Below are 17032 nucleotides of genomic sequence, written 5' to 3' on the forward strand. Positions count from 1 at the left end.
GCTTCCTATAGCTATTTTCTCCACAGTCACCCATGATTCATGTGTAAGTTTTGCTAGCAGACAGGATTTTGACACCTTTTACATTAACATGGTTACTGTCACCGTGGTTAGATGGATTCGAATTACTGGTTTATTTGGACTGAAATAGAATGATCCCTTTCTTGTAAACACCTTCTTTTGAATAATTGAGGTCCGACTATGATCCGATCGTCACCCCGAGATAACTCGGTCCGAGTTGGTTGATAATTTGAATCTCACATGCTTGTAAACGGTGAATTGGGCTATGAACTGGACTCTGCGTCTTTGCGCATGCTTGAGATCCCGTCGCCCTCCCTCCCAGGTCGTGACCTGGAAGTCAAAAGAGACGATAAGTTGTCGCAGCCGGGAGCCGGCCCGGCAGAAACAAACAACGCGAGCCAATAGCGCTGTTTGCATTTGCAGTACTCCTATTGTCGTCATGCACGAAATGTAGAGGGACGTAGATTCACCTTGCTCTCCGTTCGCCGTCTTTCTCGAAATGTTGATGTTGTTGTTGGTAGTGAAGAGAACAAGCGGAAAGGGCTGTATCACCACTAGAAAACAGCGCCACGTATCGTACTGGGATATGACATGCTTTCGGCCAATGATTCGGTTTATTCACTGCCATATATATTAGGATAACAGCAGTTGCCCCCCAAAATAGCATTGTCCGAATAAAGCTAGATTCGAATTGATACCATCATAGAAATGTAGTGTGTGACTAAAATTGATAAAAAAATAAAAAAAAATCTCTGGTGACATCCAGTTAAAGAGTCCCCTCTGGCACACTGAAGGGTTATGTCATCAAGCTATCACAAGCTTTGAAGGCCGGTATGAAATATGACTAAACCTGTCACTCCTGACACTTTATTCCCGACAACCCTAATATACTGTGCCTAGTGATCCCGAGTGCCTCTCGCCATGCTGTGACCAGTGTCCAATGGGACTGGGCCTCTGGGTGTAACAGCCCCCACCTTTTACTCACTTACAGATGGGGTGGGAGATGGAGGGGCATAAGTACCCAAAACTATGCTTAAAGGGGTGATTGACTGGGTTTTGGGGGGTATTTCACTTCCTTAAGGCCTCCAAATAGGGTGTTTAACATTGGTTGGGCTGAAAATGGCCTGGGTTCTGTTCTATGCCCCCTGATACATCCAGTGAAATTTTCCCGGGAAAAAATGCTAGATTTTCTCCTTTTATGGTATGCTCATGAATAGATGAACTGCACGCTGATTGGTTGGTTTACAATAAGTGAAGCTGCGGATCAAAGACGCAACACGGCCATCAGCCCTCACTGAAACAACCAAGCTGGAGACTTGAAATAAAAACGTACAAATAAATGTATTTTGTCTACACAACAGATTTTTTTTCTTTTCAACAGATTGACTAAATATCATTTGAAATGATGACGTTAGTTGTTTCCACTTCTGTTGTCGAAGCAAACAGAATCGCCTTAGGTGGGTAACGTTAGCACTACAGCTTAGCAAACAAACAATCGTGATTCAATTCAGCTTCAATTAGCTCTAGCTATCTTGCTGAAAAATACATATGGACAAACATGCATCTTGAATTGTAGATTTACATAAAAAAATTTGTTATTTCTTTGAATGAAACACAGTCAGGAACATGAAATAACGTTAGCCCCATTGGCAATAAACTAGGCTAAATCATCACACATTCTACTTATGCTCTTGCGTTAGCAAGCTAAACTAGTTTACATGCCTACAGTCTAGGTGTTTTCGCTATCTAGCTGTTCTTGCATTCCTTGCAAATAGCTGAAAAGAGGTGCGTTCCGACCTTACGTTCATCACAACTGCAAGCTGTAGTATGATTTTGTCTTTAACAGTTATTAGCAATGCTAACGTATCCTGTATCTAGCACCTGCCTTTCTCCAGTTCTTTCAAATAGATAATCTAGACAGGCGTTAGCAATAGGCTACACTGCTATTCGTTTTCTGGCAATTTTTTCGGATTTTTTCATTTACCACCGTAGTCCATTTTCAAAATGCTAGAAAACGTTTTTCTACATTGACACATGTAGCGCCTGCAGTATCAAGGCCAGTGTCACACTAGTGAAATTGACTGAGTTGGACTGTACACAAGGAACAGACAATGAAGGAATAACTTCCTGTGTTTAACATGAATCACTCAGAGAGATTCCTGAGTGGGTGAGATAGTACCACACTGCCTGGACACAGCCTATCAGGCCTACAGGCCAAATTATAGCCAAACCTGCATTCTCATCCTCCACCTGTCATGTGTCTTGTAAGGGCTATAGAACTGATGGGGTCCTTGGGAGGAGCGAGGGATGGGGGTGGTGGGAGGTTAGGGAGGTATTGTACAGTACGAGTGGAAGGATAGAGGGTGGAGAGAGAGTTCCCAGGATTGAGGCTAGTCCCTGACATGAGCACACACACTCAAGATACCAGGGGGGCACAACCATTCTGTATACTCATGTCAAACCCAAGGGAATTCAATGTGAAATATTCACTGCAGTGTACCATGTATAGGCCTACACACAGTGGTGTATAAAGTACACAAAAGCCATACTTGAGTAAAAGTAAAGATACCTTACTGGAAAATGACTCCAGTAAAAGTAAAAAGGCACGTATTAGAATACTACTTGAGTAAAAGTCTTTAAGTATCTGATATGTGATACTTGAGTATCAAAATACATTTTCTGATATTAAATGTACTTTCGTATTGCAAGTAAAAGTAAATGCTGTTAATAAAAAAGCAAAGGGTCAGAATTTTGAGAATTATGAAGTTTATTCTTATTAAGTGCTGTGGCCACCATGACTAAGGACAAGGACTTGAGCTGAAAATATTTATGTTTATGCTAATTATGATAACTAAACATTAACGTTGCGGCTCATGGGATTAATCTTAATTAACCTCAATGTGTTTCCTGAGGTTGGATGTGGAGTTTTTGAATGCCAATATTTCTGTAGCTTTGTGTAAGCATAAGAGGCACTTCATCTGGTACAATTTACTATATTAGTCAGTGCATTAATTTAGATTGATAATCCCAGAAGAATGAACGCAGATATCCCAATCAACGCTTGTAAAATCAAAGCAGTTTAACCGAAAACACAAACCGATGCACGCAGAATTCCATGTTAGCGCGCTCTTCTGAGCTTTCCAAATAGCCACTGCAGCACGCACACAGAAGTCCAGGTGTCGGACTCTGCACAAAAATTAAATAAAGTTTCTAAATGATAGGGCTTATTTTGACCAAAACATAAAAACAATGTAAACTATCATTATGGATGACGCTCTTATATTACGGTAATAGCATTGGCTGTTGTGTTTGAGATGTTAAGTTTCTCACATCTGCGTGCATGATGCGTATGACGTGTATGTTGTTGAGTTCTTTTGTATGATGCACAGAGACGGTTGGACATAGCCGGTGCACAGAATAACGAATAAATAAGTATAAAACTGATGCTCCGCTCATACTTCCATGCCAAGTTATGCCAGCGCAACTCTGATAACTTTTCAGGTTATGGGCCCAGAGTTGAAGATAAGCGAGTGTGAATAAGTTTAACGCAATATGCTAGCTAGCAGAAAAAGCTAGAAGAAATTGACGGGATGGCTAAACGAGCAACAGGATTTCCAGCGTCCCAGCTTTTATTTGATGGGTCTGAGGAGAAATTTGACCTTTGGGAAACGGTTCCTTGGATATTTACACATTCTGAAATTAAAGGAGACTGTCTTATGAGAACCTGGTAAAGCAAGTGATGAAGATAGTCGGAAGAATGCCGTCTGCTATGCCCAGCTGGTAAGGTTAATAAACAATAAAAGCCTAACGCTAATCAGAAATGAGGCTGCTTACAATGGCAGGAAAGCCCTACGTATACTCAAAGAACATTATTCAGGGAAGAGTAAGCCACGGATTATAAATATGTACACATCATTAACCAAACTGCGTATGGCAGACAGTGAGACTGTCACTGACTATTTAATAAGAGCAGAGAACATCATTACAGCATTAAGAGAGGCAGGAGAGACCATAAGTGATGGACTGATCGTAGCCATGACGCTAGGTGCACTACCAGACTCGTTCAAGCCGCTAGCCGTCCATGTGACACAAAATGAAGATAGCGTTACATTTGCGGACTTCAAAAGAAGACTACGAGTCTATGAGGAATCAGAGAAAATGAAAACGACAGAACCGACTACAGATAATGTGATGAAAACATACACAAGACAGGGCAGAGGCTATAGCAAGCCACACAATAACAGAAAAGAAGATGCCAACATTACTTGCTACAAGTGTGGAATAAAGGGACACAGGGTGAGAACATGTTACAGAAAAGTGTGGTGCAATTACTGTAAGAACAATACGTATGCAGAGTCACTTTGTAAGAAAAAGGGGGGACAAGATGGCGTCAGAAAAGTTGCAGAGGAGCAAGATGGCGACCAAGACCACTTCTTCAAGGCCGAATATGTCAAGAGTGATAGACCACCAGGTAACATCAAAATGAAAGGCATCATGGTGGATGCGGGGGCGACTTCCCACATTGTGAATGACATCAACAAGTTCAAGAGCTTTGACAACTCGTTCCAGTCAGAGACCCACTCAGTTGAGTTAGAAGACGGAAGCAAATGCAGTAGAATAGCACAAAAGAGAGGAACGGCAGTGAAACATTTTCTAGACAACGCTGGACGACAACACACAGCGCAGCTACGAGATATGCTCTACATGCCATCGTACCCACATGATATCTTCTCAGTGGCAAGAGGAACAAATGGAGGAGCGACAATCACTTTCAAAAAGGGGGACAGTCGCATGGTCACCAAGGGTGGTAGCAGGTTTGACATCCATGAGGAGGGAAACTTGTACTACTTACCAACTGTTGAGAAGGATGTTGATCAATGTAAAGTATGTCATGATAAGCAAAAGTGGCATGAAATATTGGGTCATTGTAATTACGAAGATGTGAAAAGGTTGTGATGTGTGTACACAGGGAAAGTTCACCCAGATAAGAAATAGGGAGCCAGATAGGAAGGCAAAGAAGCCCCTAGAACTAGTCCACACCGATTTAGCCGGTCCCATGCGGACACCAAGCATAGAAGGACACAGATATGCACAGTCCTTTACAGAAGAACTACTCAGGCACTATGCTTGTATACTTCCTAAAATACAAGTGATACAGTGCAGGCTACAGAAAGATTCTTAGCAGACATAGCTCGTTATGGAGAAGTCAAGTGTATCCGTTCAGATAATGGCACTGAGTTCACAAGTCGAGACTTCCAAACACTTAACAAAAAATAGGATTAGACATGAGAGGTCTGCGCCTTACTCACCACACCAAAATGGAACTGCAGAGAGAGGGTGGAGAACACTATGATATGAGCAGATGCCTACTGATAGAAAGCGGGTTACTAGATAAGCTATGGAACTACGCTGTACAGACCTCCACTTATGTGAGAAACAGATGCTACAGTAGGCGTACAAAGAAAACGCCATACGAGCTATTCACAGGCAAGGTACCAGACATATTCAAATTGCAAAAATTTGGATCGATGTGTTTTGCCTGTAAGCAAGAGAAAAGCAAATTGGACTCCAGATGTGAGCAAGGTGTTTTTATAGGCTATGATAAAAACAGCCCAGCCTCTCTAGTATACCATCCAGAAACTAAAAGGGTCCAAAAGCACCGGTTGGTGAAATTCACCACTAAAACAACCAAAGAAAGGGAGACACAAACATCTGAGTCACACACAGAATACCGGGATGAACACTCTATTGTTGAGAACAGTGGAGAGAATGTTGTTGACGAGAATGTGGAAAATGTACCAGTTCAGGGTGTTCAAAGTGGTGCTAGTGAGGCCACAGAGACTGTGATCAGAAGGTACCCACCGAGAACCAAAAAGAGACCAGCTCATCTACAGGATTTTGAGACTGATGACAAACTACACACATGCATGGACTCTTGTTAAAGAACAGTGTGTGACATACCTCAAACCTACCAGGACGCCATTGCATCAAGCAAAGCAAGGCAGTGGATGAATGCCATGAGAGAGGAGATGCAATCTCTGGAGGAGAATGAGACTTTCAGCCTTACTCAGTTGCCACCAGGCAAACAGACAGAGGGGGGCAGATGGGTTTATGCACTTAAGACAGAAATGGATGGATCTGACAAATACAAAGCGAGATTTGTGGCAAAAGGCTACAGTCAGAAACCGGGCACTGACTACGAGGAGACCTTCTCACCCACAGCTGATATGACAAGTGTGAGAGTGGTCATTCAAATGGTTGTACAAGATAACCTAGTCCAGGGGTCGGCAACCCAAAATGTTGAAAGAGCCATATTGGACAAAAAAACTAAAAACAATTCTGTCTGGAGCCGCAAAAATTGAAAGCCTTATATAACTAGAGAGTTATATAAGAGTTGAGTTCCCCAATTTCTGGGGAAATTGTAGGGTGTGCTTGCTTGCTTTGGTTGCAGGGGTCCATATTTAAATTACATTTTACAACTGATATTTATGTATATTTTATATAAAAATGCATAGCTTACTTATTTATAAAGATTACATATATTTAAAAGCATATTTTTTTCTGCTCATTCACAACTCAAAATACTAAGAGTTGTCTTCTCATTTCCCCTGCAAGAAGGAAGGGTGATCAGCAACCATAGTTGAATCAAAACTAATACATATGGCAGACCGGTGTAAAAATTGACCTAATCTCTATGACTTAAGCCTTTCTCTGCCTGAGCCAAAATTCTGAACATTCCATATACTGTTGAAATATGATATTCATAATAATATTTATATTTTATGAATGTTCATATTAAATCTCACACCTTAACTGTTTATTTAAGCAATAAGGTACGAGAGGCAGTACTTTATCGTCAATAATGTACGGGTTCCAGGGTTTGCCGGCCCTCAGCACCTTATTGCTTTTATAATACGGTTACCAGTGAAATTATAAATAGTAGATAAATAGTAAGCTGCCTTTCAGCACAAATAGTTATAGCCAACAAATGTTGTGTATTGCATTTCAGTAGCCAAGACAAAATAGTCCCGTACGTGTGGCTGTTGCTATGCAACGGAAAAACAGCATTGTGAACTTTACGTTTGTTAGCCTAGCTAGATCTTGCACCATCTCATTCATTCACATTGCTCATTTAAAAAAAGTTGCCTTTAAAATAACAACAATGACAATTTCAATAAAATAATATAGCTGCAAGCAGCGATGCGGGTTCCTCTGCAAAATGGCAAAATATTATAAACATGTACACTGTAGAAGATCGAGACTTGGACAACAAGAGAGCAAAACTACTTCATGTTTGGCCAACAATAATAGGCTGAACGGGGATTTGAACTCATGAGCATAAGGTAACAAGTCAGTCTCTGTAGCCTCTGCTTTACATCAACTGCTGAGACTGTATAATTAGTAAGGGCTGAGTATTAACTTTTTATAGGATATTGAACTATTCTTGAGTTGATCTCTTTCCAGACTCTCAGTTAACGCACAACTAACAATAGTCATGTGGGCAACTGGGCTAGGGCAGCGCTCATATTCAGCTCCTTGCAAGAATAGCCTCTGATGGTAAAGCAGCCGATTGTCTGATCCCATTAAACTACACAACATACACAATCAGGGTGACCAACACGATTATATTAACTAACCAACAATAACATTACAAACATCTAACTAAACGAACACAACAATTGAAATCCCTCGCACGGTTTTTGTAACCAAACTATTTTCCACAAGTCTTTGCGTTTTTTGACATGCCGCACTCCATGCTGGGTACTCAAGGGTGCTGACGCTGATTATCTAGCTGTGTTCCGACTGCATGATATGAGTATTCGTTTTTGGTAAGCTTTGGGACAAAGGTTAAGAAACGGTTGACATTTCAAGGTGAAATTGCATGAAATTGAGCATGGTATTTCAGAAGGATGTCTGCCTGTTTAACTAAACAAGTAATCAAAATTATGACAGGCCAAAAGACTGTGCCTGGATTCAAACCTGTAACCTTGCACTTTCTAGGACATCGTTTCAACCCATTGAGCTACCCTCAAGGATAAGAATGTCATCAGTTACTGTACAAAAAAAGGAAGACGTTTCTTCTGTCGCACGGATTGTTTGATTCAGCCCAAGTTTAAACAGCTGTAATTCAATGATCTTTTGACATATCAAGGTTAAATTGCGCATGGTACTTCAAAACGATGTCATCCTGTTTAACTAAACATATATTCAAATTTAAGACAGACTCAAACAGTGTGGTTGGATTCGAACCTACGACCTTATACTTTACAGGTCACCGTTCCAGCTCGTTGAGCTATTCTCAGTGTTGAAAATTGTCATGTTCAGTTACTGTACAAAAAAGTAAGCTGTTTTTTCTGTGGTAAGCGTTGTTAGATTCAGCCAATGTTGAAACAGCTCTAATTCAATCATATTTTGACATACCAAGGTGAAATTGTTTATGGTACTTCAGAGATGTCTGACGATCAATTTACTTCATTCGAGCTAATTCGGTTCTAAATCTGACACTACCATACGTAGACTCCAAGTAGCTTGCTACTGTTGTAAACCTGGCTTGTTTTGCAGTGGTTTACAGTCTAGCTTAACAGATGATCGGAGTGTTGTTATGGGCTCAAATAAACACTCATTGCTATGTTTTACAACCGGAGGATTGACCGGAACACTAGAAACCGTTCTGTCCCAAAAAAATATTTTTGCCTCTGACTGGTTTTGAAACTACAATCCTTTGTTTATCAGCACAGCATCTTAGCCAATTGAGCCATTACCAGAGCTGGACTCTTGCCATGTTCAGTCATCAACTGGATAATAAAATAAGATGTTTCTCCAATGGCAAGCATTGTCAGATTTGGTCCAAGCTCAAACAGCTGTAATTCAGTCATATTTTTACATATCAAGGTGAAACTTTGCAGGGTACTTCAGGGTGGTGTCATCTTATAGCCTATTGGGTTTGAAAAACCATAATTCAAAATTACATTCGATTTAGTAAAACAAACGTATTGACGCAATGTGGACATTTACATAAATACACCCCTTTCAGACATTCTGTATTTGATTCAACTGTCTTAAGTAACATTTTTAAATATGTCAATGATACATATCTGTACACAATCTCAAGTCAATTTGACCTTTTTTGTAGGAGGAGATATATTTAGAAGGTTTTCCCAAATTATCACTGTACAGGAAAATCCATCATGGTGGACCTTTCTTCGGCAACCTTTTAGTTATTTTGAGTGCGCACTAATACGGAACGCTTCCCTTTCAAGGTAAATGTGAAAAGGCGTACAATACTTTATCGCTCAATAATGCACACCCCGGAATTCCCTCTCAACCAATCAGAATGCTTGATTTCATCCACCCGTATTATAAACCATATTGAAGAGGAGAACCAGGGGATTTTTATGATGTGAATAAATATGATTACTTAAGGCAAATCATATTTTATCAAGGTGATTTCAGGCAGATATTTTTTACAAAAACTTCTCCATCCACCATACCTCATCAGACAACTTAATTTGTAACCCTTTTAAGTAGGTGGAATATCCACAAATCTGTGGGCAATGAAGAACAGAAGATAGATTAGAAATATCATATTTTGATTAAAAGTTATGACCATTCTAGTGACTAATGGAGACATAGGGGAAACCGGAATGATCCTCCCCCAAAAGTAGCTAGCGCTATGGCTGGATACTCATCTCGATATCTAAAAAACGTTCGAGTTTCTTCCACAATCGACCGAATTGGCCGAACAAGGCATGTACATTTAGCTTACAGTGTACATAATCGAGCTAGTTAATGTTGTTTTTCCAAGTTTTTTAGAAATCTGCTCAAATTGAGGCTAAACAGTGCTACTCCCGTCAGAGCTGCCTTTCACGAACGGCCAAGCCGGACACGTAATTCTTTCCTGAAATACTTGCGTCACTCCCAAAAACAAATTCTTTGTAAGTAAAAAGTTTAGACTTTTAATTTATAATATTGACAACATATTAAGACATTTGTCTTTACTCATAATATCGTCTCCGATTTCAATTCAAAGCTGTATTTTAACACTGCAGGTAATCTCCCATGATGTCTCCGCTCTGGCTCCGCCTCAGAAAACAATGGCTGCCGTTGCTGACGATACATTTATTTTCCCCTCCCAGTAACCCCTTAAACAATGATATGTACTTTGAGCTTAAGTTGTCATGAGTATCCGGCAGTTTTCAGAAATAAAATCAGTGATTGGACGGTAAAGATTAAGAAGGAAACCGTTTTAATGCACATATTAGAATGGTCCGGTAGTAAAGGGTTAAACGTCATTGTAAGTTTTTCCCTTCTCGTGATATCTTCAGGCATTTAGCCTACTCCTATTGCATTCATTCATTAATAAAGAACCCCCTTTTGAAGCTTATTTTAACAACGACATTACCAGCAGTAGCTATCTCAGATGGAATTGCGATTCAAATAGTACCATAGGCTAACTGAAAATATGCCCCCAAAAACTTAAATAAGCTTGACATTTATTTAGGGGAAAATCACTCATTCATAAAAATGTCAGTGGTAGCGATCATTGTCAGTAACAAGGCAACATGCGATATAGCCCTGCTGTGTGGAGAAGCTGCCCCGGTAAATTGTAGGCTACTACTAGACTGTCTTGGTAGCAATTGCGTTGGTTGAATTCGATTTAACGTTACTTCCGTTGTACGGTCTAGGCTGAAATGAATTATTTTCATGAACAGAAGTTTAGGCTGTGGCAATGGAGGTCAGGTTAGTAGTCACTAGTCAGATAGTTTCACCTATTGAAAGAGTTTTGATTTAAGTAAGGGTAGTGCCGAACATGTGCCGCCATTTGACATCCTACTAGTACTGTCCTGTAAACAGCTGTAGAGATGTTTTTGTTAGCTACTAGACTAGGCTACAACGTTGCAGTGAGCTACACTGGTTTGAAACCACAGGTAATGATAATTTCACCCACAAATCGTTTACTTGTAATCTAATGTCATAATAAATCCTACAACGAAAATGTATTAGTGAAGAATGTACATTTTAACGATTGAAAACATATGCATCACAGACCGCTGTAGTATGTGTTGCCCGGGCAACAGAGGCTAATGTCATGATGCTAATGCTTCAGTGAAATAGTAGACTACTGTTTCCGAAAGTAGATGTACTTCCTTAATAATATTAGCTTGTATTCTACATTACACATTACAATTGTGTGTCATATCACAAAGTAAAATGAGCAAATAGTTATCACCTAGGCTTCTTTGCTTGTGGCGTTTCTGCAGCTGCCTTGCAGTAAAGCAGTTAGCCTAGCCATCTCCCAGAAGTTAACGAGCTGCTAACTAATTACTAACTAATGTTCTGCTTGAGATAGTCATGCGAGTTTTCGTGACGTTAGTGGCGTCAGTGACTGTGGCTAGCAAGTTAGCCACCGTTAGCTTCACTTTTCGCCACAAAAACTTAATTTCTACTTACACCGTGCAACGGAACGTAAATCCCAATACAAGCAACTCAATGGCTACCAAGACGAAACGTTTGACACCTAGGTTGTCTGTGTAGTCCAAATATTAAAAAAGTTTTAGGGGGGCAAAAAGAAATAATATTAACTAGAAAAAGCTGTTCCTGCGAAACAGCAGTGAGAATGCTGAAGACCTGAATGGGGATAGCTGACCATGCTAAAAAAGCTGAAAATTGTGAACATTTTCAGAAAGTTATAAGCTGAAGCTTCAAAGCGACCGAAAGGTATTTTAAATAGGGGCTGGAGATGGATGAAGGCATAAAACTACAGAAAAGAGAAGAAAAAAGGTAAACAAAGTGAAAAAAACAGAAAGAAGACAAACAGTGCATCAAAATGTGAACATTTTGCAGACAATTCTTTGCTGGAGTTTTAAAAAGCCTGAAATGCATGTTAAAAAGGACCTGCAGCAAGATGAATGCAGAAAAGTACAGAAAAGAGAAAAAAAATGCAAAACAAAAAGGGGAACATTTCAGAAAGATGAGCTGCAAGAAAATGCAAAAAAAGCTGAAAATCGTGAATATTTTGTAGAATGATATAATCTGAAGCTTCAAAGTGCCCAAAAGGTATTTTAAATAGGGGCTGGAGCTAGACGAAGGCATACAACTACAGAAAAGAGAAGAAAACTGCTGAACAAAGTGAAAAAAAATCCGAAAGAAGAGAAACTATGCATAAAAAAGTGAACATTTAGCAAAAAAATTTTTGCTGGAGTTTCAAAAGGCCTGAAATGTATGTTAGAAAGGGCCTGCAGCAAGATGAAGGCAGAAAAGAGAAAAAAATATCAAAAGTACTGGCAGTTGGAAGATAATGCTGTGAAATGTATTTTTGAAAGGACCTGGAGCAAGATGAAGGCAGAAAAGTACAGAAAAGAGAACAAAATATCAAAAGTACTGGCAGTTGGAAGATAATGCTGTGAAATGTATTTTTGAAAGGACCTGGAGCAAGATGAAGGCAGAAAACTGAAGAAAAGAAGAAGAAAAATGCAAAACAAAAAGGGTAACATTTCAGAAAGATGAGCTGCAGTAAAATGTGAAAATTGAGCAGAATACCAGTTGAAGTCTGGGTTGAACGAATTTGAAGGTAAGAGGACAACACTGGAATGACTGGAACTTGCTGGAAAAACGTAGCAACCGCTGGTCATTGGCAACAGACTGGCAACATTTCTTACCTAGAAGAGGAGAAACTAATCATGTATGCCTGCACACCCAGTCCTGTTCAGACACTTAATTTAAGATTACATAAAAATTATAATTCATAGTGCAGGGTTGCTGATGTTGTCGTTGTTCCTGGTGAGTTTTTTTATAGTAAATAACAAGATCATGCTACATCTAACCAGCGGATCATTTCTTGCAAGTGTGTCAAAGTGGTATGTATTAACACCGTAGGCTTGAATAATAACCGAAGGCGTGAAGCTAGAGGGAGAGGATGATATGGAAGATTTCCTACATAAGTATATCTACTACTTCAAATTGAAAACGGAGTAGATATTTAGAGTAAAGACAAGTTACTTTACATTTTTGTTCAATATCGTCAATTAAAAGTAAAAACTTTCCAGTTACGAAGAGTTTGTTCGTAGGATTAACTCCAGCTGCAGCAAACACTTAGCGTTACTGTACCCCAGCCCTGGTTTGGCTGTTTGTGACGGTCAGCTATGACAGTCGCGCCTCGATTTTTGCAGATTTCTCTAAAACTTGCTAAAATAAAAACGATCTAGCTAGATTATGTACACTTTAAGCTCAATGTATATACCTTGTTTGGCCAATTTGGTTGATTGTGGAAAAAAAGTCGAACCGTTATTAGCCTAGTTATGGAGAGCAATCACGCTAGCTCGATTATGAGAAATGTAGCTAGAATCCACACCTCAAACTAGTGCTGTCAGTTTAACGCGTTATTAACGACGTTAACGCAAACCCAAATTAACGGCGTCAATTATTTTATTGCGCGATTAACGCTCTTTTTGGCCTAGCTAACTTTGTCGTTTTTTTCACATGCTGTTGCAACAACTACCGACGTTAGAAAAAGTACAACACCACACCGGATCTAGCTAGACCGGAAACAAAACAACAGGCACGCCAAACACTCGTTTGGCTTGCAAGCTGGCTAAAGAGTAGTAGCAGAGCCCGTTTACGGATATTAGACATTCTCTGGTAGTAGGCTAACGTTACGTTTTGAGTGGATGACGAGCGCGAGATGCCGAAATGGATGCCAATAAGATTCTGAATGGAAAGTTTGATTTTAAAAAGTTGCCAAATGGTTCTATTGACAAGACCAGTGATCTGTGTGTTTTGTCGTTGTAAACTGAGCTATCATCGCAGCACGTCCAGTCTGAAATACCACTTGATGGCCAAGCACACAGCTGATGCGAATTCTCTGCCCCCTCGTCAAAGCCAGGCGATTGCAATGTTGTTTTCCAACAAAAAAAAATATTTGCACAAAGCAATCCGAACCACTTTTCTATGTTGATAAGAGCATTAAAATTTGAAAAAAGATTGGGACAAAAAGAAATCAGGGACATTTAGAATAGATAAAAATGTGCGATTAATTGTGATTAATCGCGAGTTAACTATGACATTAATGCGATTAATCGCGATTAAATATTTTAATCGTTTGACAGCACTACCTCAAACAAGTTAACCTAGACGCAAAACTGTACGTCCAATCGAAAAAATAAGGATATTTTACGAGACTCAAGACTCTGCCGAAACCATTGATATCCTTTATGTGTCTGTGCAGCCAGAAATACAACTCTTTTGGCAGTTTCCAAAACGTCACCCAATTCTGCTTTCATGGTGCGTGTCTGTTTGGTTGCCACGGTGATGGCGCAGCTGTGATCGCTAACAAGCTGGGCAGAGAATCACAAATTTAGCTGGAATCCACACCTCAAACAAGTTAACCTAGACGCAAAACTATACGTCCAATCCCAAAAATGAGAATATTTTCCAAGACCCAAGACTCTCCCGAAACCAGACATGTCCTTTATATGTCTGTGGGGTCAGAAATACGACTCGACCGGCAGTTTAAAAACACGTCTACTTTTGAAATTCTCTGACGAATTTTACCCACCGCTCCATTGAAGTCAGTGAGAGAATTTGAAAGGCTGCTCTCGCTTTAAGGCTCAAAGCTGAAAATCTGTAAATGTGAGCTCTTTAGTAGTTACATTGGCTGAAAGAGGACAAGTTTTCCTACATTTTAAGGTATAACTTGTTTCTGTAAGTTAAACTATATGAACGTCAGAGGAATTTGTTTGACAATTTAGTTGAATATCAGAAAAAGAGCAGCCAGCAGAGTGTGCCACTAAATTGTCACGATTCAAAATTGGCTGAATATTTGAAAAAGCTGAATCATTTGGGAATAGCTGAATGTCTTGTGAACATTTTAAAGGTTGAATGGTGTCTCTAGCTGAAAGTATGCTGAAGCAGTTAAGTTGGAAAGAGGAGGAAGATTTGTATTGATTTGAAAGGATTTACCATTACTTTTACTGGGAGAATAATTTGCACAAAAACCTTAATTCTTTAAAATGTATAAAAGTGAGAAATACCAGAAGTCATAGCTATCATCTCCTGAAGGAGCTGAACGTTTTGATTCCAAAATTGTCGGAATCGGTGAAAGTATGCAGGACTAGTTAAAGGCCAAAAAATATATATATATATATATATATGTGAGATAACAATGGTTTGTGCTCGCCAAAGGCAAGCACACTCCAATTATAAGCCTTATAATGAAGGCAACACATGCTCTAAGTGTCTATATTAGCTATATTAGCCTACTATCAAAATGATAAGTACAGGCAGGGGTGAAAGTAAGCCGGTACTGGCCGGTACGCCGTACCGAGAAGAAATTACAACACACGCACAGGCCGTTGCAACAAGGCAAGCAAAACAAGCAATAGCTTGGGGCGCCGAGCTGGCTTGGGGCCCCAAGACAACGACTGGTTAGGAATAAATAAGAATAGCCCGGGAGCGGGCTGCGGGACACATGTTTTTCTGCCCAAATCAACAAAGCTGCCATATGTTGTCACTTGTCTCTGCCGATTGGGCACTCACATGTGCTGTACCTGACCCTCATCAAAAACAGATACAGGTGGGTTAAAGAGTGATACTAGAGTGATAAAAAGTCCTAGTGAATGCTTGATAAGTAGACTATAATACAGTAAATAAACAAAAATAAATAATAAATAATTAGGCTAAATGAAATTTTCGCTGTGCGCGCGCATTACACCTGTATCATAGTACCACCAAGAAATAAAAACTACTTTCACCCCTGGCTACAGTACTGTCTTCAATGCCACAGCTATTGTTATGTCAAAACAAAACATTCTCATTTCCGGCACTTTCAAACAATCAGTGAAGTGTGGCTAGCAACAGCAGCTAGCTTGCCTCTAGCAAACTGCTTTTGAATCAGCCATGTCCCCCTAAATTAATATCAAAATTATTTACGTTTTGGGGGGTTTATTTTCAGTTAGCAGACGGTAGTGTTTGAATTTCAATTCCATCTGAAAAACTGCCAGTGACAACGTTGTTGCAGTCGCTTGTTTCAAAGGGTGTTCACTTGTTTCAAAGGGTAATCTAAATGAATTATGCAATATGAGTAGGCTAAATGCTTGAAGAGAAAACGGACCCACCTGCAACCGACGCAAACAAGCACACCCTACAATTTCCCCAGAAATTGTACCCTCTCTTGTTGCATATGTAAAATAAATAAACTCATGTTTTGATGGATGTTTGATTCTGACTGCTTTTTTTTTCATGTGGATCTCAAGAAACTTCAGTTTCTGCAAGATCCAGGACTGGCGTCTGCCTGATGGCTTTGCCTTGAGGTATCGACTGTATTGAGTCCTCATGGTCTCCATCTTTGCTTTTGCCATCGTCTCTGTAAAACAAGCAAGAGATCCAGCCACCATTAGTAAACTAAATGTTTATAATTGTAGATAATATGACAGAAGATCATGTCTTTTTCTTTACTTTCTATTGTCGTTAGTAGCTAGTATATCAAATATAGCCAGGTACATTTTGACCATTAAATATTCAATTGAAGTTCCAAGTAGCCTGGGTGTGAATGTTACAAATAACCATCTGGGATGGAATACAGTTTAGACTAGGCCGAGGTACATTTCAGAGCGCCCCCCCCCCTCCCTCCCGTGACTAAAATAAACTTAATGACATTTTAATTGAGACATTCATGTCTAACATGGCTGCCGATTGGTTGTATAAAAAATTTATCACAGCCCAATGGAGCAGTATCATACTCTCAGAGTCATATTCTGACTAGAATTAGGAGTATGACAACATCAGGCTACCTTTTTAGGCTCGCTATATCCAAATTGTTTTGGCTTGCGAAAACTAGCTTAGTGCAGCTCAGTCAACTCAAGATGGCTGAGTCCAGAGGGAAGAATTATTATCATTATTTAATGTCCAAATGCTTATCCAAACAACGTCAATACCAGCACAGCACTCCGTTGGGTTATAAAGAGGACATATGCAGAATATGAAGTGTCCGGCTTTTTATTTGAGCGTGGGAAACTAA

At 39.7% G+C, this 17032-nt stretch overlaps 1 protein-coding gene across 6 annotated transcripts in view; it reads right to left on the reverse strand.

The window, feature by feature from the left end:
- dapk2b (death-associated protein kinase 2b) overlaps positions 1-17032 on the reverse strand; it is a 32558-nt gene that overhangs the window by 8719 nt on the left and 6807 nt on the right. The window lies entirely within an intron of this gene.

Source organism: Hypomesus nipponensis, chromosome 14 (genome assembly GCF_054491055.1).
Source record: "Hypomesus nipponensis isolate SF chromosome 14, ASM5449105v1, whole genome shotgun sequence".
Lineage (NCBI taxonomy): Eukaryota > Metazoa > Chordata > Actinopteri > Osmeriformes > Osmeridae > Hypomesus > Hypomesus nipponensis.